Source organism: Eptatretus burgeri, chromosome 5 (assembly GCF_056783735.1).
Source record: "Eptatretus burgeri isolate ZD-2024b chromosome 5, Ebu_testis_v1, whole genome shotgun sequence".
NCBI lineage: Eukaryota > Metazoa > Chordata > Myxini > Myxiniformes > Myxinidae > Eptatretus > Eptatretus burgeri.
Window position 1 is genome coordinate 23,303,777 of NC_140965.1, and position 21,680 is coordinate 23,325,456.

The 21,680-nt window shown below is 42.4% G+C and overlaps 1 long non-coding RNA gene across 2 annotated transcripts in view; it reads left to right on the forward strand.

Moving 5' to 3' along the window:
- The window catches only part of LOC147026062 (uncharacterized), a 58,878-nt gene that overhangs the window by 32,490 nt on the left and 4,708 nt on the right, over positions 1-21,680 (forward strand). Inside the window, exon 2 of one of the 2 annotated variants that reach the window (XR_015058098.1) lies at positions 7,391-7,446. This is a non-coding gene — a long non-coding RNA (uncharacterized LOC147026062). Of the gene's footprint in view, positions 1-7,390; positions 7,447-14,172; positions 14,693-21,680 lie in introns of those variants that run through there. The other variant, XR_015058099.1, reaches the window with a different exon arrangement.

Genomic DNA, 21,680 nt, shown 5'->3' on the forward strand with positions numbered 1-21,680 from the left:
GTCAAACATTGTCACATTGTCTCATCCTTGACTTCTGAAACAATCTACATCGTCAAATACCGCTCGTGAACCATCGTCGTCTCCAGACTTGTCATCATTTTATTTTTTCATGATTTAAAATCCTAAAATGAAAAACTCTTTCTTGGGATTGTCCGAAGCCAATTGCAATACGTATCATTTAACATAATGTCATTTTGGATATCATTTTTTTTTTTAAATGAGTGCAAATCGGTGATCCTGTGCTCATGTAAACCAATGATATATCTATTGTGGCATGGCTTCCTTAGCAGGACAAATGGAAACCATGTGAGAGGACAATGTAAAATTCAACATTTCGGTTTGGATCATTGGATTGGATCAACGGTGCATCTCCTCTCATGCCAAACATTTCAGAATTGCATGGCTGCATGCACAGGTTGAGCCATTCATTCAGCCTATGGCTGCTGGTTGCATCATTTCTGGAAGGGTGGCTGTGCCACTGTGATGCAGTGCACCTGTAGCTTAGAGCAGCAATTTTGAATTTGTTCAGAATGCCGGTGATGGCTTGCATACTTTTCGCAAAGTACCCCGTGGCATCATTAACATCCACCAACTAATACTGGTTGACGGGACGCCGGTTTAGCGTCCAGCCGCAGGACGGTACACACCGCAAGACACGAAGATGACAGTTTATAGCTGCACTGAGATTCAAACCCAGGATAGACTGCTCAGAGGCTAGTATGCTCAGAGACTTTGCGCCATCCTGCCAGCCGCAGGTCGAGCCAACAGCAGGGAACAAAAGCATTGAGGGCACTTAAGCCGTAGCCTGCAGCTCAACGGCTCACAATCTGTCGACCATCATCAAGTGGTTCCATGAGCCCTCTCTCATCCACAAACTCCATTTTAAAATCACATATCCATTGGAACCACGATAGGCGAAAACTGGAATGCCAAAAGCTAAAGGGGCAACCCTGTGTCCCTATCTTCCCCAACTTATCCTGCATAGGCGACAGAACTTCTTCGCTTGACAGCCCTCGTTAAGTCATTCTGGGTCAAACGTACTTGACACATACAGTAACCGGATATATGGTTCCAGGTTAAGCCCAGCCTGCCTGGACTCAAACCCATCCTTTTTGTGCCAACACCATTCCAGAGCACTATCCAACCAGTAACGTCAATTTTTTTTTCTCAATGCCCTCATATGATTTGTGGGTAAAGTAGGTAATAATGTGAGTTTTGGAGAGTTTTATTTTAAGATTGCAGCTTCCACCTTCCCTCATAACCCCCCTCTTTACCTCCAAAAAAGTTAAATATAAACGTTATTAAATTCCTTATTCATCCAATGGGAAATGGTGGCCTTGTGAAACTTCTTTAGGGAAAGCATTTCATGCATTGTGCCTTGTGGGACAGAATCAATTAACTGGACAGAGTGCCATGTTCATTATTTGAAAGTGGGAGCAAAAAAACTGTTCAATATTTAACCAGATACCAATTTAGAAGATGATCTGATGCAATCAACTGGAAAATAAATAATTGGTAGGGGGGGGGGGTAGAAGGTGAACATTTGATAATGACCATGTGATGCTATCGACCATTCCTTGATGTCCTCATCGGTTTGAAGAATACTCGAGGTGGTGTAAATCAATGGTCTGGAAAACGTTTTTGTGGCACCTTGTTAAAAAAAAAAAAATCTAATTGTTATTTTCAAGTCAAGTGCATCCTCTTGGGTTTGCTAATAGTGATGGATAATTTTATGATGACATCCACGTTTATGGCGATCATGCGGCCCTGATCGATGACGATGAGAATGGTTGTCTGGGTCCTGTAAATCTGTTCCAGGTCTGTACCACTCCTCTCCCTCCACCCTCCACCCCCCAACCCCACAAATGGAAATCATCTCGGCCATGAAAGAAAACCAAGTCTGTTTGGTGTGATTATACGTCTCACTGCATCAGTGGCACAGCCACCCTTATCCTTTTGCTGTACTCATAGTTATCCATTCACAACATAACTGCACAATCAAATGGATTCCTTCCACTCTTACCCCATCTTTATTTGCAGGAGTGCATATAGCTAGAAGGGCCTGTACTTGCTTGTTTCCGTATTTGTCCAACACCCGTAATGTTTGTGTTCAAATAATGTACTGCCAAGAGGCAAAAAAATCAAACTACCCACGAATGACTAACTAATGTGTTGAGTAGTAATGGGTATCGAGTTGACTGCCTTGGAGGTAAACCACGAAAGTAGCTTATTACTTATTTTTGATATGATGCCCGAGGAAATACCTGGCTGGAAGAACAAAAGGCTTACAAGGCAAATGACATGAAAATGACAAGTCTGCAGACATTAACATAAAATTGCCCCCAATGTTACATCCGTTTTTTTTGTCTATGTGGAATTGTTTATTTGTAAACGGCGTGAAATTTCATCAACTCAGAACATAAGGTACATTTCAACTTCAGCAGCAAATACGATGATGACGTCAATAGATGTCGATCTTTTTTAAAAAAAATTCCTGAATTTTGTTCTAAGTTATTAAAGAAACAATTTTACTTTTTGTACACACATCCACTGCTTGCTCAAATAGTCAGGAGGAATTTGTAAGCTTAATCAAGACCTTTAATAACACATTATTCCATCTTGTGTTTATTGAGTGTGACGGAGTGGTGACCTGTCCAGAGTTGGTTACTGGAAGCAGAGTAGCGAGTGATGGAGCAGTGACCTCTCCAGGGTTAGTGACTGGAAGCGGAGTAGCGAGTGACGGAAGGGGTGACCTCTCCAGGGTTGGTTACTGGAAGCAGAGTAGCGAGTGACGGAGCGATGACCGCTCCAGGGTTGACTACTAGAAGTGGAGTAGCTCGGTCGTGGACGGGTGATGGAATGTTTGTGAAATACTTATAGCAGGAGGCCATTCTGTGTCATAAATTTCCTGAGTCCTACATTAAGTACTTGCTGCTTTGGCGCAGTTATGTAGAGAGAATGTGTACTACAGGCAATGTTTTGGTTTACTTGTGTAAGCAAATTAGATCGAGAAATTGATGGCATTTAACGCTGCAGTGCCTACAGAAAGTGTTCACATCCCTCGACCTTTATCACATTTTGTTGTGTTACAGCCTGAATTTAAAATGGATTAAATTTAAATGTTTTCTTGTCACTGATCTACACAAAATACCCCGTAATGACAAAGTGAAAACATGCTTTTAGAATTTTTTGCAAATTAATCAAAAATGAAAAGCTGAAATGTCCTGCGTCAATAAGTATTGAACACGTTTCCAATGGCACTCCCAAATTGAGCTCAGGAGCATCCAATTTCCTTCATCATCCTGCAGATATCTCTACAACTTGATTGGAGTACACCTGTGGCCAATTCAATTGATTGGACATGATTTAGAAAGAAACACACCTTTCTATACAAGGTACCACAGTTGACAGTGCATGGTAGAGTACAAACTCTACCATGAGGTCCAAGGAACTGCCCGTAGAACTCTGAGATAGAATTGTGAGGAGGCGTAGATCTGGGGAAGGGTATGACAACAATTTATAGAGTGTTGAAAGTTACTAAGAGCACAGTGAGCTCCATCATTAGGAAATGGAAAGAATATGGAACTACCCAGACTTCCTCGAGCTGGCTGTCTGACAAAAGTGAGCAACTGGGCAAGAAGGACCTTGGTCAGGGAGGTGACCAAGAACCCAATAATTACTCTGACAGAACTACAGAGTTCCTTGGCTGAGATGGGAGAACCTGCCGTAAGGACAACAATCTCTGCAGCGCTTCAAAAATTTAGGCTTTATGGGAGAGTGGCCAGATGGAAGCCACTCCTGAGAAAAAAGGCACATGACAGCACACCTGGAGTTTGTAAAAAGGAACATAAAAGACTCTGAGAGCAGGAGGCAAAATATTCTGTGATCTGATGAGATGAAAATTGAACTCCATGCTTTGAATTCCGAACGAATGAAACACCGTGCTTTTGCCTGAATGCAAAGTGCTACATCTGACGGAAACCGAACACAACTCATCACTCATCTAACACCATCCCTACCGTGAAGCATTGTGGTGCAGCATCATGCTACGGAGATGCTTTTCAGCAGCAGGAACTGGAAGACTTGTAAGAATAGAGGGAACAATGAATGGAGCCAAATACAGGCAAATCCTTGAGGAGAACCTGCTTCAGAGTGCAAAAGACCTTAGACTGCGGTGAAGATTTACATTGCAACAGGACAATGACCCTAAACATCCAGCCAAAGCAACACTGGAATGGATTCAGAACAAGAACGTGAAAGTCATTGAGTGCCCCAGCCAAAGCCCAGACTTGAATCCTATTGAGAATCTGTGGAAACACTTGAAGATTGCTGTTCACTGACGATTCCCATCCAACTTGACAGAGCTTGAGAAAATCTGTAAGGAAGAATGGGAGAAAATCCCCAAATCCACATGTGCAAAGCTGGTACAGACATCTCCAAGGTGACTCAAGGCTGTAATCGCTGCTGAAGGTGCTTTGATAAAGTATTGACTCGGGGGTTGAACACTTATTGACACAAGATATTTCAGCTTCTCATTTTTGATGAATTTGTAAAAGGTTCTTAAAACATGTTTTCACTTTGTCATTATGGGGTATTTTGTGTAAATTGGTGACAAAAAAATTAAAATTTATGAGAAAAATGATGAGAAATTACTGGAGTCATGTTATTCCTGCATTATATTTCACAGTTACAAAAGTAGCTAAAACAGCACTCGGTAGGGTGCATACCTCTGCCTGGCTGAAGTTTTGTATCCCACTGATCGGCCGCATCTGAATCCAGACCAGAAGGAAAATGTAATTGGCTTGGTCTTGTCACCTACCCAACTCATCCACCAAGTTTTGACCTCATCTATCCATAACGTTTTGAAATATTGTGCTATATATATTAATTTTGGTCCTATTTCTTAATCATGAAAAATCACTTGGAAAACTGAAAACTTCTCGTATTGAACCTGTCCACTAAGTTTTGTCCGAATACGTCCATGGCTTTTTGAGATGTCCTGCTCACAGATAGGCAGACAGACAGACAGGGGTGAAAACATAACCCCTGTACACCTTCGGTGGTGGAGGTAATAAAAAAATTGTCTCTTCTTCTCCTCAATCTCTCCTTCTCTTTATTGGTCCTGTACCGGTTTCACCAGAGGGGAACATAGGTTTGCCCTCCATCCGTCCCACATGTGGTTTTTCTGACTTTTTCCCAATACCCTCGACCAATTTTACCTGAAACTTGGTACGTGGCTTTATTATGATAAGTTACAGAACAAGTTCGAGTTTCAGGACATTTCATGTATTTTTCACAAAGTTATGCCCTTTTTTAAACTTAGAAAATATCACATATTATATATATATGGGCCAGTGTTCAGCTGGCCTGACTCCACCCCACTGCTTTACACCCATTGGCTGGACAGCTGGACCCGGGTATTTAAGCACAATGTATTACACATGCACATAAGCCGTACGCATGTTTTTGCTTCAAGTATGTCCGTCTGGTTATTTTTAATGTGGAATAGGCAAAGCCTATAAAACGAATGAAACACCATGCTTTGGAGAGTTTCTTCTTCTTCATTTTGGTTCTGCTATCGGCTCGAGCGTGCATTAAACACAAACAATTTTTTTTTTTATCTCTCGAACGTTCATTGGGACCGGGAATTTACCATTCATCTGCGCAGCCCAACGTATTGCAAAGCAATTCTCACTCTTCTTTTTCTTTGTCAAGGGAGTGGTGAACTCTTGCAAGTACAGGGGGTCCTCACTATACGCCCACGACACATTCCAGAAAAGTTGGACATAACGAAATGACGGATAGCGGGGAATTTTTCCTCATAAGAATTAGTGTAATTAAGGGGGATGTGTTCCAACACTTAGTTTACATTTTGCACAACACCACTCAACAAGCCAAACAATCAAATATACGTAAATAACACAAAACATAAGAAAAAATACGATACATTAAGCAAATTTTAAAACCCAAACACATTTTTTTAAATCTTACTTACCATAAATTTTGACAATTTTATAATGATAATTTATCGGTGTTACACATTGAAAATCTCGAAGTGTCTCTGTCAAGTTGGCTGCATCAGTCCTTCGTCCTCGAAATTCTCCTTCCCCCTGGGCCACGTGATTTTCCTCCACGGATCTAGGCTCCAGCCTTTGTACCAGTCCACGCACTCGGGCTGCGATCCCCTGCGGTGTCCACACAGGACCTCACAAAGATCTGCCATGGTTGGCACTCCCACTACGACGGTCACGCCCACTTTGGCTGTGCCTGCAGCACAGGCCGCATTACCTGAATTTCTTGTATGCCGCGCATCATGCCGCGCCATCTGCGCAGCCCTCGTCAGTGTTCTTTAAAATCGTTTGAGCAGTCGTCAGCAGCAAACCAAGACAGCAAGTGATATCGGCTGCTCGTTCATCATTCTTATTTCTTTTCGCTATGTCTAATTTGACATCCAGAGTTATCCGACTGCGTTGATGCTCACATGCAGGTTCACTTTTTTGCATAACACTCACGGTTCAATAAATTACCGCGGTAAATACACAAAGATTAAAAAAAAATACAGTACGTGGCGCTGTTAAATCCAATAACGTAGAGCGTGAGATAGTGTCTGAGAAGGAGAAGACGCTGTGCGTTGTGGGTTGGGATGCCAGGTAACTGGCCTTCTGTCCAATGGACGTTAGTGTGGGGGAATTGTTGGATGTATAATGAAAATGTTCGTCAATAGCTAATAGAGTTGTACGCGAAACGACGGATATCGGAGAGACTTATAGCGGGGACCCCCCTGTAGTTTTTGTAAGGTTTACTTGAGGGCACGTGGACGCGTTTTGAGGATCGAGGCGGAGGAGCAGAAACCCGAATCCTATACAGGTTCCCCCTGATTAATCCAATTCAATGTTTGGTCAGCTACTTGATATCATTTTTTAATATTACTTGCCATTTAAAGCATACATCGTAAATCATATTTTTACCAGCAATGCAAAAGCCTAATTAGCATACTATATTTGTTGTTAATCTCATCACATGACGCAAGGTATGCTCATTCAGGTGATCGTCATCCTAAAGAACATTTCAACCTCCCCCTCCAAATCTCCTCATTACTCTGTTTGCCTCAAAATATAATAATGCATGGAACTGTAATCCATAGACATACTATACAGATCTCTACACTTGTGACATCATTCCAGATGTCATCTGACAGCAAAGCAATTCATAAACTTTCCTTTTGAAGTGTTTTCAGCTCGGTGAAGAATTGGACGTGGCTATTCTTCTCTTCAGCTCATGTCATGAAAAATTCCTTCGACCTTTTTTATATATATATATATATATATATATATATATATATATATATATATATATATATATATATATATATATATATTTTTTTTTTCAGGTGATGATCCAATGACAAAGGCAAAGCTTCCCACTCCGATGACTTCAGCGGATTGTGTAAGTTGTATTTTCGATGATAATGCGACGTTTTCATGCAGCACCATCGCATTGCTTATGAGGGATTGTTTTTTATTTCGTTGCTCGGTGACTAACAGGTTGTTAGGCAACACAAAGTGGTTGCAATTTCTCATCGGTCTTGTACTGTACCTTGAAGAACTGTCTAGTCCGGTTACATTCCAACGCGGTTGTTGTTTTTAAAGAATATTAAACAACGAGGAGTCACCTTCATCGATCTTTCCTGGAACTCGCACTTATTAATCGACATTTTTACATTCAGCTGAAAGTAATTTTGATTTTTGCCTTGTCCTTTTGATTAAAAGGGAACCTATATATATATATATATATATATATATATATATATATATATATATATATATATATATATATATATATATATATATATATATATATATATATATGTATATATATATTAACCTTGGCTCACTTTCACTCATTTGTCCCTCTTTTCTCCCACTTGTGGAATCCCCTTCCTCAGTGTGGTCAATCCCACTCTTAACTCCAGAGTTTCAAATTGGCAATACATCTGATAAGATGGTATAGAAGTAGCGTGCTTACATTTGGATAATGTAGTCTGGGTTCGATCCTGCACCCGACCACAAACTAGCATCCCGGTGTTTCACCGGCAGGGCGTTGAATCAATGGGTGCGCCATCCATTGGACAAGGATCGTCTGCGAGGGCCTATTACTCGTGCAGTGCATGTTGAGACCTCACAATGTCTTTCGTGAAGAGTATGCGAGTTGTTGCCGGAACCGTGGCAAAATTGCAAGTTCATGCCCAAACCACCTTCAGTTGAACGTCAGGCCTGGCCAGCCGGTTCGTGAAAGTCTTGGGCCACAAAACTTCCCCTGCAGATGCCACAAGAAGGTTAGAACATTTGGGGCCATTAAAGAGATAGTAGATTTACTCTGTGCTCTCATTTGTCTGTGTAAGATCTCGAGTTATTACCTCTGCCACCGATGGTGCTCAGAGGTTATGTTTTGACCTGTCTGTCTGTCTGTCTGTCTGTCTGTCTGTCTGTGAACAGGATATCTCAAAAACTTACTGACGGATTCTGACGAAACTAAGTGGATGCATTATGTAGGTGACAAGAACAATCTGATTAAATTCTGTTCAGGAGGTACAGATCCAGATCCGTCCTATCAGTGGGACACAAAAGATAAAGTGGTCAGCCTGGTGGAGGTATGTGCCCGACCGAGTGCTGTTCTCATTGATTGCATTTTTGAGAGATCTATGAACTCGCATAACTTCTCTCAATTTTTCAAAATCCTTGTTTGCCCTGTTTTTATTTATTTATTTATTTATTTATTTATAATACAGTCGTCAAGGCTCATGAAAGAGCAGAGGGTAGATGCTTGAAAAAAGGGATTTTGGCACCAGCAGGTCTTAGCATTAGAAAGAGGCCTTGGAACACATTCATTAGTCTGCAGTGAGTATTCATAAATTAATCACAAAACATGCATACAGACAGGCCTGGCCAGCCGGTTCGTGAAAGGGGTGCGGGGTCATCATTTGCTTGAGGGTGTGGCTGTGCCACCGATGTAGTGGCCCCCCTGTAGGACAGAGCAGGAATTTGCAATCCGTTCAGGGTGCGGACACCGTGGGATATTTATAACGTACACCAACTCATGCTGGCAGACAGGGCACCCAGGTTAACGTCAATCCGAGGGATGGCACGCACATTGACTCCTCACTCTAGATGTCAAATACTGGGATGGCAGGTTATAGTTGTGGCTCGAGATTCACACTCAGGCACGATGGGGTAGCTCAGAGGCGAGTGTGCATACCTTCTAGGCCATCTTGCCCACCCATGAGTACCCTGACACTTTGTCCTTGGTACAGGTGTTTTTATTGTTCACCAACAAGTAGTCTGAAAGTTTTGATTCCTGCAAGACTGGAGTAATTTTTAGCTCGCCTGTTCGAAGAACAGAGAGCTATAGCGATACCCCCAGCGTGAGCGTCAGCATCAGCGTCAGCATGAAAATGTTAAAGTTTTTGGTGCAAGTTTTTCCCTTTCTAATGTTTTTATCTACCACACTATTTTTTACTGATTTCAATATACAAATGCATATATTGCTTTAAAATTATTTGGATCAGACTTCACTGCAATGCTTTATAAAAAATATAATTAGACTAGTCTTTTAAAAACGATAAATGCATAAACAGGCGAGCATTGGGTGGCTTTAACACCAACTCTCTGGTTAAATGAAGCCTTGAGATAGTTTACTCTAAACAGGCGTTACCTCCCTTACCTGTCAATTTGAAGTGAGGAATTTTTAACGCACAAATGGGGATTTCTCTAATATAGCCACTCCCTGTGTACAGCAAAGCCAAGAAGCCCAAACAGGCAAATCAACAATCCCTCCCAAAGAGTCCTGACGTTCTCACGCACATTAAACCACAAGGCATCAAAGACTGCGCCGGCGTAACTCGGACGTTCGCCTCGTGACATTTTGGAATTTTTTTGCTTTTTCCGGACACTGTGAAATCACGGTCTCAATTTTTTTTTCTTTACTCCCTTTCTTTCAGAAACTCCAGCCACGGCTGGTATGTTTCAACTTCAAGTGCCATTTATGCTGCCCAACAGGGCTGCCCTTCACCGAGGAGCGTGCGCAAATGCTGGGTTAAACAAGAGGTCTCGTTCCAATCTCCCCCGTGCACACAGACTGCTCCCTTGTCCGAGAGTTTTGGTCAAAAGCACGACCAGAAAGCACGCTTTGATGTCCAAGCTGTGAACTAACTGGATTAAAAGAGATAGTTGTGGCCAGAGGCGCCCCAATTAAACCGCTGGTCCGCGTAAAAGCGCCAGATGGTATTCAGCGTGGGACTATGCGGCGTCCTGTTGGGCGGTCACTCTCATGAGCGCCTTGCTTTTGGGGACTCCGCGATGCGAACTCATCGGTGTGCGTGGCTGCAGGAGACGCGCCATTAGGTAGATGCTAGGATGTGTTAAAAAAAAAATGAAAGGTATAACCTTAGAATTGGCTACATCTGCCAGATGAAGACCGCTCGATGGTTGAGACGTCGAACCCGAGCCAATATGTGACTTTCAATATGTCATGTGAATGCTAGACGAGGCATTTTGTGCATGTGCTGCGTATGTTTTCAGCGACTCGGTTCTGCTCGCCGGGCACTTTTAACCTGCCGTTGCTAGTGAGAAATCTCAAATTCAAATGACGCTTCAAATTTTAGCAATAGTTGCAAAAAAAATCGAGCATAATTTCTATTGTGGCCCCGGAACCAAACCAATAATATATTTATAACAGCCCTCACAGCTGTCCGTAGCTCCCATCTATCCCCGCTCCTTCCCAATGTGATTAATAGTAAATATCATCGTTTAAAACTTACTCTGTACATTCACACGCCCCAGATATGTCATTCCCATCGGTGTTGAGAAACACACAATCCACACAAAGAGTCCATTCACCGGTAGTGATCTGTCGGGGGTTTGTGTAGCACACGCTCGTCCACTCGAGTCTTGCACCGGCGCACATGGTTGGGAGTTCGCAGTACGAGCAGTTCTCCAAGTCTTCCGCCAATGGATGCATTCGGACAAAACTTGGTGGACAAGGCATGTGACAAGGACAAATCAATTCGATTTCGGTCATGATCCAGAAAGGAGAATTTTTTTTCAGTGATTCTTTACCATTGAGAGATTGTCCCAAAAAAATGATATATAGCACGATATCTCAAAACGTTCTGGACGGATTATGAGAGCAGTAGGTGGATGAGTTGGTTCGGTGACGCGAACAAGCCGATTTACATTTTAGTTCAGATCCGGATGCACATCCGGCCTATCAATGGGATACAAAATGTGAACTGTTCAGCCTGGTGGAGGTATTCATTCCACCGAGTGCCGTCTCGTTTCACTTGATTTCCTTTGAATATCATCCGGACTATCTTATTTTGGACTCTCAACCTTCATGAAACCTCATGGAGGTCCAAGTGGCAGCTATAGAATAGGAAGCATCCAAATTGAGCAAGGAACTCAACCCTACATTCAATCCTATCGGAACCCCTGCCTCATGATGTACAGATCCTCGGTTCATTTAGCTTTTACACCAAAGGACATGTTTGTCCCTTGTGTACTAATATCCTTGTAATTTATATTAAAATACACTGATATCTACCGATGTCGTTGTCCGTCATGGCGGACCACTGGTCGCTTTGTACCTGTTGCTGTGTTTGAGCCTGGGGAGTAACTGCTGAAATCTTTATGTTCGGGTTCTTCCCAACATTTTTGTTCTTTGTTCCTTTCACATTTCTCTTTATTCATTCCAATTCTTGCTTTTTCTTTTCTTGTATCCTTTTTACTCCTTATTTCTCTTGATTTATCTATCCGTTTAGGGAGAAGTGAATCAATACAGAAATTTTTCTGTAAGGCTCCTTTGGCTGTGCCTGGATGTGTTTGATGGTAGCGGAGTAGCGGCTGAAACCCGAATCCTATCCAGGTTCTCCCTGATGACTCCAATGCAGTATTTGGTGTTCCGTTTGAACCTGCATGTGATATGTGTCCAAGCTACTCCAAGAGCTTTAGAGTAATGTAAAAAAAACCAAAAAATCCTGTAATTTAGATACTACTCGATGTTAAGGTATGTGAGTGAAAGCAAAATGGAAAGCCGGCTTAATTTTGCGCCCTACTGGCTCTGCACCAGGAAACGTGGGAATTGGGGGCTCGGAGGCAAGTGCGCTACTGCTGAGATGTTATCCCAATGTAATAGTTTGTTTTAAAAGGAAGTAGTTTGGCTTCAAGATATTATTCATTCTGTTTCCAGTGGCTCGGGGGGGGGGGGGGGGTTTACCGTTTGGATGTTACAAATTGGAATATCCATGAGTTTCCACGTCTGATCTAATCTGGAGTTTCCAGGATACTTTTCTAAGGAAAGATCATCTTGCTGTTATAGATAAAACAGGCACAAAATACGAGGTGAAAGGAACAGTGTGCACAGGTTACATTAGCTGGGAAAGGGACCGATATGCACAGAGGCACTCGGACATGATGTGACACGTGGAATGTTGAGCTGGATGTGGCAAGTCGTGTGATGTATGTGGCAGGAGATAGACAGAAGGACAGGGGTTGAAGTTGCTTGTCTCAGAGCCGGCCTCAGCATTGTGTTGATCGAGAAACCTCAGTGGAGAAGAGAAAGAAACATTGCACTTTGCCTGAGGACAGGTATCTCAAGCTCTCTGTTCCTCACTCCCAACACCCCCACCATCCTCCCCCCACCTCCCCAACACCTGCCTCAGGGCAGTTTGTCCTCCACCCTTACTCCCCGCAGCCTCCACCTTCAGCCTTTTTCTATCACCGACTCTCCCTCTGCCTTCTCCCCCCCCCACCACCACCAATCACGAGCTCATCCATTTTGTTTGAACTCTAAATAAAGTATGAAAACTACCGCTTCCTATCGTAAAATCAAGCATCTCTGGATAACTGGCTGACATACCAATGGAGAAATGTCAAATTATTGAGAACTTTAGATCTTTGAAAGCAAATTATCAAATCAGGGGAGAACATCATGCTCATCTTTGCTGAATTATTTCTAATGGGTTGATGTTGTTCCAACATGGCTGCTCATTCCATCATTTTTTTCTGGGATGTGTACTCACACCTTATACAGCACATCTTTTTTTTTTTTAGTGATGGTATTCACTTTGTCAGTCGCTGCTGTGTCGTTGCCCTCGATTGTTTTGTGGATTTGCAAGTCGTTTGGTTTGGTGTGTTTAGTGTTCTTATTTATTTTTTTTAATCAATATCACACGATGTTTGGAGCCCTTGGTTTAAAATCCCACGTTTATCACCGCCACAAAAGGTGGACGGAGGTTATGTTTTCATCCCTGTCTGTCTGTCTGTCTGTCTGTCTGTCTGTTTGTTTGTCTGTGAACAGGATATCACAAAAATTTATGGATGGATTCAGACGAAATTTGGTGGAGAGAGCTTGGGTGGATTCCTGGTGTTGGATTTGTGGTTTGGGTGGTGGGGGCTAGGGATCCAAGGATCCTGAGTTCAAATCCCGCTCAGATGTTGAATTAATACCAGGTGGGGTTGACTCTGCCCGTCATTCTTCTGAGTTTGGCAAAATAAGTGCCAGCTTGCTGGGATCCTGTGTCAGAGTGGCGACCCTTCCAGGATTGTGCCCAATAGCCAAGGAGACTGCTTGGGCAGCACCGACGCTCTGCACAGAGTATGGTCCCAATGGATGGATGGAGCTTGGTTGTGTGATAAGGCCGAAATGATTCTATTTTGGTGAAGATCTGAATCCGGATCTGGATACGAGAATTATTTGATTTTTTTTTTAAGTGATTCTTCACCATTGAGAGATGGAGCCAAATACGGCATGTAGCAAGATATCTCAAAAAGTTATGGACGGATTTGGACGAAACTTGGTGGATGAGTTTGGTAGGTGACAAGAACAAGCGGATTAAATTGTAGTTCAGGTCCGAATCCAGATCCGGCCTATCAGTGGGATATAAACGTAAACTAATCATCGTGGTGGAGCTATGCGCTCTACCGAGTGCCCTTCTAGTACCATATGTATCCGTGCATTATCTACAGATGTCCTTGTAATTCACATTAAAAGTATATTGACGTCTCCTAATGGTGATGTCCTGCACGTACAAGCTCCACTTTGAGCCTGAGATCACTGTTAACCTAAAAACATCTACAATTCATTAATTAACCATCACGGTGACACATGGTCTTGCTTCCAAGAGAGCACCTGCAATCTTTATCACCTCGGAGACATCTCGATATTATTTGAGATTTACTTTCTCTGTTATTGTCTTGTAAACCGACATTGTTCATTCCATCTTCAGAAACTTGTACTTTTCCTTTCTTGTAACCTCTCGTCTCAAGAAATGATTGCGAAGCTGATGCAATGCAAACGAGATTTTGCATAGTGATCCATTAGTTGAAATGGATGACATTGTACAGTCATCACTGGAACAGTGCATTTAAGCATTAGATTCATATGACGAGAACATAAAAACACACACTGGTTGTCTTCGAGCGGGTGAGTCACGCGTACACAGCTGCCAGATGCATTCTGTGCCTCACGCAAGGCTTCCTTGGCCCAACTTGCCGCGGGCAGGCTATGGCAGGTCTGGATAGCTGTGGACAAGGCAAGGAAACAGGACCAGGCTCACGTAAGTTAAAAAGACCGTGATACGATGATCAAACCCTTCACCGTCACACGAGATGCTTCTGCGACGGATCCGCTAAAGCAAGTATTTGTTCCTCGCACATTCTTTATATGTTTGATAAGCACTACCATGGCAAAGCAGTTGCTACTTTTTTTTTAGCATTCTCAGTAAATATGGAGCAGTGGGAGTAACATGAGCTAGGAGCTAAATATGGTATCTGAAGGTGGAGCCTGATCCTCGAGAGACATCAGCGGAGGATGTGTCTGTTTTGTTTGACTACACACAAGTGAAATCGCTGAAAACAAATGCAGTCCCCTTGAGCAAACATGGTGATGCTTGCAGCAGAAAAAAAAAAAATCATGACTCATGTGAATGCAATGTCATCTCAGAAGTGGGCAAAACCAAGTTGCTATCCGTTGCTGAAATGTGTCTTTCTTCATTTGGAATCATCTTTGAAAAGTTTATTTCAGGGTGGTGCTACCTGTCTTTGTTTTGCTTATTCCATGTGTATAATATATATCTATATCTATATATATATATATATATATAGACACGTTTATTCCCAACACAACCGAACCTCGTGAACATACCAAACAGACATGAGAATGGTATTTGCTGGAAAGAGGTAACAAGGCACATGAATCCCCTTATACCCCCAAGGTTTGGCTCCCAGAAATTCACAATCTTAAAAGTGTTCCACTGAGCCTGCACTTTCAGTAATCTGCTGATTGGGCCTTTAATGAATGCTTTGCTAATACAAGACAAAAAAAACCTCCCCTCCTCTGCCCTCACAACATACTGCTCACCTTTGACCTCAAAACACAGGAAGTTGCAAAGCTGCTTTAAACCTCCACCCGACTGCTTTGGGATGCTTATGTTGAAGAACCTCGGTTTATTTTTTTTACCAAAATAAATCATGCTGTATATTGCTCGGTATGCTACGACATAAGCATACTTAAGGCTCCACCTGCCACCACCAGACTGCAACTCAAACAAAGTCAGGTGAGTTTGCAAAAAAATTGTATCATCACTATAGCCATGGACAACCATTTAGACTCGTACGTCCGCCACCAGTGATTGAAGCACAGCTTGTCCGACATACTATTAATACCAAACATGGCAACTGTAAGTGTGAAAAGCATCAGTGGTTGCGGCTCTGGTGGGAAATCGTGAAAATCTGAAAAGTAGAAATAAGGATAAAAGAAGGGAAAAGGAATAAGCTTGGGCAACAATGAATAAACAAGAAGAAAAATTAAATTAATTCAACAACTCTTGCATGAAATTAGTTCCCACGAGTGGATCGGCCTTTGCCGTGCAAAGAAGAAGTCGAAGTTCAGACCTAAATTGGACCATCATTGCAGTGATAGTGATTGGGGGTTAGCTGGGGAGGAGAGATGGAGCAGGGGGGAGCGGAGGTCAGATATGGAGAAAAAAATTTTTTAAACTTTTATTGCACTCACAAACAACAACTATTTCAGAGAGTAAACAAAAAGAGAGCACTGAAGGCAGAATGGGGTTCTAAGTGTTTCACACCAAAGAGAGTGTTACTTACAGCATGCGGAGGGCAAACACAAGGACCTGGATTTGTGACTTTCACTGCCTCTTGATATAACGTTTCAAATTCAGAAGTGCTGCAAGGGACAACCCATGATGGGGATAACACAAAGACACCTTAATACTCTTGGGATTAGCGTGGCTTTTGCAGAGAGCGGTGACACATCTAACCCGCCATCCGAAAGGAATCGGCGAATGGCAGGATAGCGACGATGCCAGAGTCGATTGGGACGGATGCAGTTGAAAATGGAGGGGTTATGCAAATAGCACTTTTTAAAGACAATCTAAACAGCGCCAAGTTGTTTTGGTGTTATCGTCAATTGATTCCAGATGCATTTTTTGGCTTCCAAATAAATACAAGGCCTGTTCCATTGTGATGAGAAGGCCCAAAACTGACCACACACAAAGTCAAAAATACCGGGTAAACGTTTCGTCGCCACGCTTTGCTACCCCGTTCGAATGGCACGAGAAGCTATGTGCCTTCGAAAGAGTCGCATCGATGTTGCGGCTAGGCCTCTTGAAGATCAGATCGGGTGATTGAATGCTTAGTAAACCACTACATTGTTTAAATGACCAATTTTTGTTTTTGTGCCGATGGCTCGTTGGAGAGCTTGTACGGATATCACATGCAGTGAGGACAAAAATTAACATTGTACTGAGCATAGCAGTTGCATGTGTTGGCATTTCATGAGATGAAGGCCCGTCTCGCTATTTCAAATTGATTTTCACTTACACCTCTGTGCTTGGACCTGTTTGCCGTTTCCACCGGGGTGAGCAGCGTGCTCATGATGTTGCGATTCCGGGTTTAAATCTCTTGTAGCTCGTTGATTTGTCTGTCGTCTCATCATGTCCTTGTCCTCCAAGGATATGTGTGCAAATCCCCTTCCTGTGCATGTGATGCATGTAAAAAAAAAAAAACCTTCTCCATGAGCCTTAGACTTTAAAGAGAGAGAAAAGAAAGTAATCATAGTAACAAACAATTAATTAACGGTTTCAATCACTAATTATTTCCAGGAAGAATTTTAACATTTCACGTTTGGACATTTGAATTTGTCGTGAAATTTTACGCTAACTCGCAGCATAAGCCGATGAATAATTGGAAAACACACGCAAGTTGCCCGTGCCCGCACGGGATTTGATACGGGGCAGGGATGGGTAGGCAAAAATGCAAACGGCATCTTCCGTCATTGAGCCGACAAGATGGGAGCAACAATTCACATTTATTGCCACATCCGATGCAATTTAAATGCTCAAATGATGGTGATGGTGCTCCGATATTTGTAGCTTTTTGATGCCTCCAGTCCGTAATAAAAATTTGCGTCGTTGTCAAAGCCCGTGACCAATTGCAAGTTAATAGCAGGATGGCTTCATATTTGAATCCAGACTGAATTTCCAAAACTCCATGACAATTTGTGTCATGCGGTTGTCCTCGTGACCCCGAACAAGTACAGTATTAAGAGCATATTTTTAAACATTCCCAGTTTAATGGTGATATTTTATTTCGCAACAGTACGCACAAAAAGTCCAAAATTACGTTTCTCCTGATGACCTCCAGGGAAAGTCAAGCACAAAAATCCTATACAAACCATATATTGGCCGCCCAGGTCGAAAAACCAGTTAAAACCAGTACACATTTTCAACTGGTCTCTATTGGTTCTAATTGGTCTTTAACTGGTCTCTATTGGTTTCAACTGGTACCAGTTAAATTCAGTCAGAATTCCAATTTCCCAGTTGAAAAAACCAGTAGCTCTTATTTGTACCAGTTAAAGTCTTACTGGTTCCAGTTGATACCAGTTGCAATGTACTGGTCTCCCAGTTGATACCAGTTACAATGTACTGGTCCCAGTTGATACCAGTTAGTTAAATACATGTATTTCAACTGGTAATATATCACTCTATTCCAATTTCCATATTAAAACCAGTAAGAAACCAACTGGCTTTACTGGTACCAGTTGGCTACTGGTTTTCAACTGGTACCAGTTGACCAGTAAGCTACTGGTCTTTACTGGTTTTTTGACCTGGGCGAAGCTCGAGGAAATGTCGGTCCAAAGAGACGATGAAGCCATGGGCAATAACTCTAATCACTCATTGCACAGCACAATTCCATTGAGGATCACCATTGACTCGATCGTGACACCATGAAACTTTCGTGTTCAAAGCCGGTGTGGTCCTCGAGCAGCTGCTCATCTGATGGATGCCGATTATGCTAGGTGTCTATCATAATGCAGCGAGGGCCTTGCGATAAAGCGCCTGCTCCCTTAGGTCTCGTTGCCTCACCAGGCCTGCTGGCCAGACCGACGGTTAATCATTTGGGATGACCCTCGACCCTTGTCTAAAGCAGGCTGGGGTCACTTTTGCCTGTCTCTGCAAAGGCCGTGTCAAATGGGCCCTTATTAGAGGCCCCAAATGGGCAATTCCACAGAAACACTTGGTCGTTTGAGTCTTGGTGCCCCGCCCAACTCGCTCCTGTCTGCGCTTGCCAGTTTTATTGGATTCACCAGGACGTTGCCAGCGTATCCTGCTCCACGGTTCGTTCAAAACAATGCAAAGGAGCAAAATGTAAGCATTCTTTAAGGTTGTAAAGGAGCACGGAAAAATAAATTTAAATAACGGATGCATGGAAGACAGTTAGACAAGCATCATCCCAACCTGATGGATTGAAACCTTGTGGATATTAAATTAATTTAACTCCGCTATGATGTTGTCCTTATTTTATATATATTTATATATATATATATATATATATATATATATATATATATATATATATATATATATATATATATATATATATATATATATATGAAGCTTCCACTCCCTAAGGCAGAAGAAAATCCCTGATGATTTAAAAACGACTTGAGGTTCATTCGAAGCAAACGGTTGCTATTTATTCAATATTCCAAGATTTAAAATCCAATTTAGTTCCTTCAAAAGGTGGCATTTATGGAGCGATGAATTTCAGGGATGACATATATTTGATGCAGCAAAGTTGAGATGCTGCCTCTGGCAATCGGTGCATTCACCAGGCTTTTGACAGGTTACTTATATTTTCTGAGAGAACGTGCGAGATGAAAGCAAAATAATTTGCTAATGAGTTGGCAGTCCCTCCGAGCTTGTGACAAAAGTCTTTCTCTGAAGACATTCGCGCGATACGTAATTGTACTCCAAAAGACTGATCCTCTTAAGGGATGAAAAGGGCGGAGGACAGAAGGTAGGGTATTTGTGGTGGAAGTAGGATCGGCGGGGAGGGAGTGGGGTAATGGTAGCATCTCTCCACTGCTCATCTTCAGGCCGGCTTTGCCCTGATGGCCTCAGCCCGGAATGCCAACAGCTCTTCAAAGGTGGCCTTTGCACTGGTAGTTGGTGACACGCTCCCTTCTCGGCCCGAGGGCAACTTCCGCTCTGCCCACCATCATTCCCTTGCTCTATTGCAATTATACGCACAGCTTGTCGAAACTTCACTCCTCCAAATGTATCAGGTTGAGAAACCACCGCCTTATGTTACATTTGAAGTGTCCGTGTATTTGTAATCCATCCTGATTTTTACATTATTGAAGCCTCTGCGTGCTGCTATGCCAGTTATACAATAAGAAATAACTCAATGAGGCATATTCAAAACATGTATGTAGAAATTTTGTCATTTGATAAGGCTGCTAGACACGAAACGTAATCATGAGGACATTTTTCATTTCACTTCTTTTATATATGCAAAAGTTTCACCATCAAGCAATGAATTCAAATTCAGCAAATCTCCCGGAGATTTCCGTGGAAGCATCCACGAGTGGCCGAAACCCATGTACACCATCACACGTGCATTTCCAGACATTGACTACAAAGACAAAGTTTTCAGTTTAATGGCTGTTTCAGCTCCAATGATTCTTCAGTAAGACAAAACAATCATGCTCGTAGTCTGGATGATCTAGTCCGGTGGTTGTCCCAATAGCTGGAGTGGTAGCTCCCGATATGGAAGAAACGGATTAGAATCCAATTTCTTGTGTTAGTCGGCTAGAAAGGCTTCTTGCTAAAATTTGAAGACATGTTGAGAGAATGAAAATATGGAAATGAAATCATAAAATATCGAAATAAAGGCAGAGAATTACAAGATTTGAGATGGTCAAAGCAAAGGAAACAAGAAGGGGCACTCGGTAGAGCGCAAACCTCCGCCACGCAACGCTTGATCCACGAGAACATATCAGGCCCATTACATTTTTGAGATATCGTGCTATACATTACTATATCGTTTTTTGGTCCTATCACTCAATGGTGAAGAACCAGTTTGAGAAATTAAATAATTATCGGATTCAGATCTTCACCAAAAATCGAATCAATTCGTCCTTGCCACACACACACACACACACACACACACACACACACACACACACACACACACACACACACACACACACACACACACACACACACACACACACACGTCCACCAAGTTGCGTCCGAATCCATCCGCAACTTTTTGAGATATCCTTCACACAACACACAAACAAACAGACAGACAAACGCACAGAAAAGGGGTGAAAACGTAACCTCCTTCACCTTCGGTGGCGGAGGTAAAGATAATAGTAAAAAAATAAATACAAGGGCAAATATTTCCTTTTTTTAAATGCAGACAAATACAGGGATGTACAAATGCAAATTCCATGTCTGTACAACTGAATTTGTCAAAAATCAAACGCAATCAGAGACAGGGTCAGATTGTTGCAAAGTCATCGGAAAAGAGGCATGGAGACGGACAAGAGTTCTAAGTGTAACAAGACATAAAGGCAAAGACAGAGAGCATGGCGTTACCAATACCATCGAGGGGCATGCAGAGAATGCAAAGCGGCCCATCCCAGGGAGGATGCCCACTGTGCTCCACCGCCCAGCGCCACACGCTGCCTGTCGGCAAACATCTTCAATCAGAAGCTGATGTCTGCTGGATTCCATGGCTTGACAAACTCTTTTTTTTTTACCGTTTCTATCTCAATGCCAATTTACGTTGACCGTCAACAAAGCTTCGCGTTACGTAGTCAACTTCAGTTAAGAAATGTTTTTCTTCATCAAATTGATACGATTCCCTTTTCAAACTTTTGTTACTTCCACGTGTGATAAAGGCATCGAGGTATCGGCAAAAATGCATTAACGCGGAAAGGTCACTTTGTTGGGAAACTTATTTTCGAATGACCATCTTATATATTATTTCCGAGTTTGTGGTTTCGTGTCGCGCTATCTTCGACTTTGTTCTGCGCTCGAGTAACGTGATATTCGGCTCACATTATCTCAAAGACCACATGAGGTGCATGGTACAAAAAAAAGTAAATAAACTGGTTCTGAAACAGTGAAATCGTATTCCACTTACTGCATTAAAATAAAATTACTACTGATACTCTGCATCAGTTGCTTTCTCAAACACACCCACCCCAACATGTCGCGCAGAGTGCGGGTTATGCTAGTAATTCTTGATGTCCAGGAATCTGGCTGAGTGGCCTGTTTTGGGTTTCCTTCAAAAACCAACAGCTTATGATGC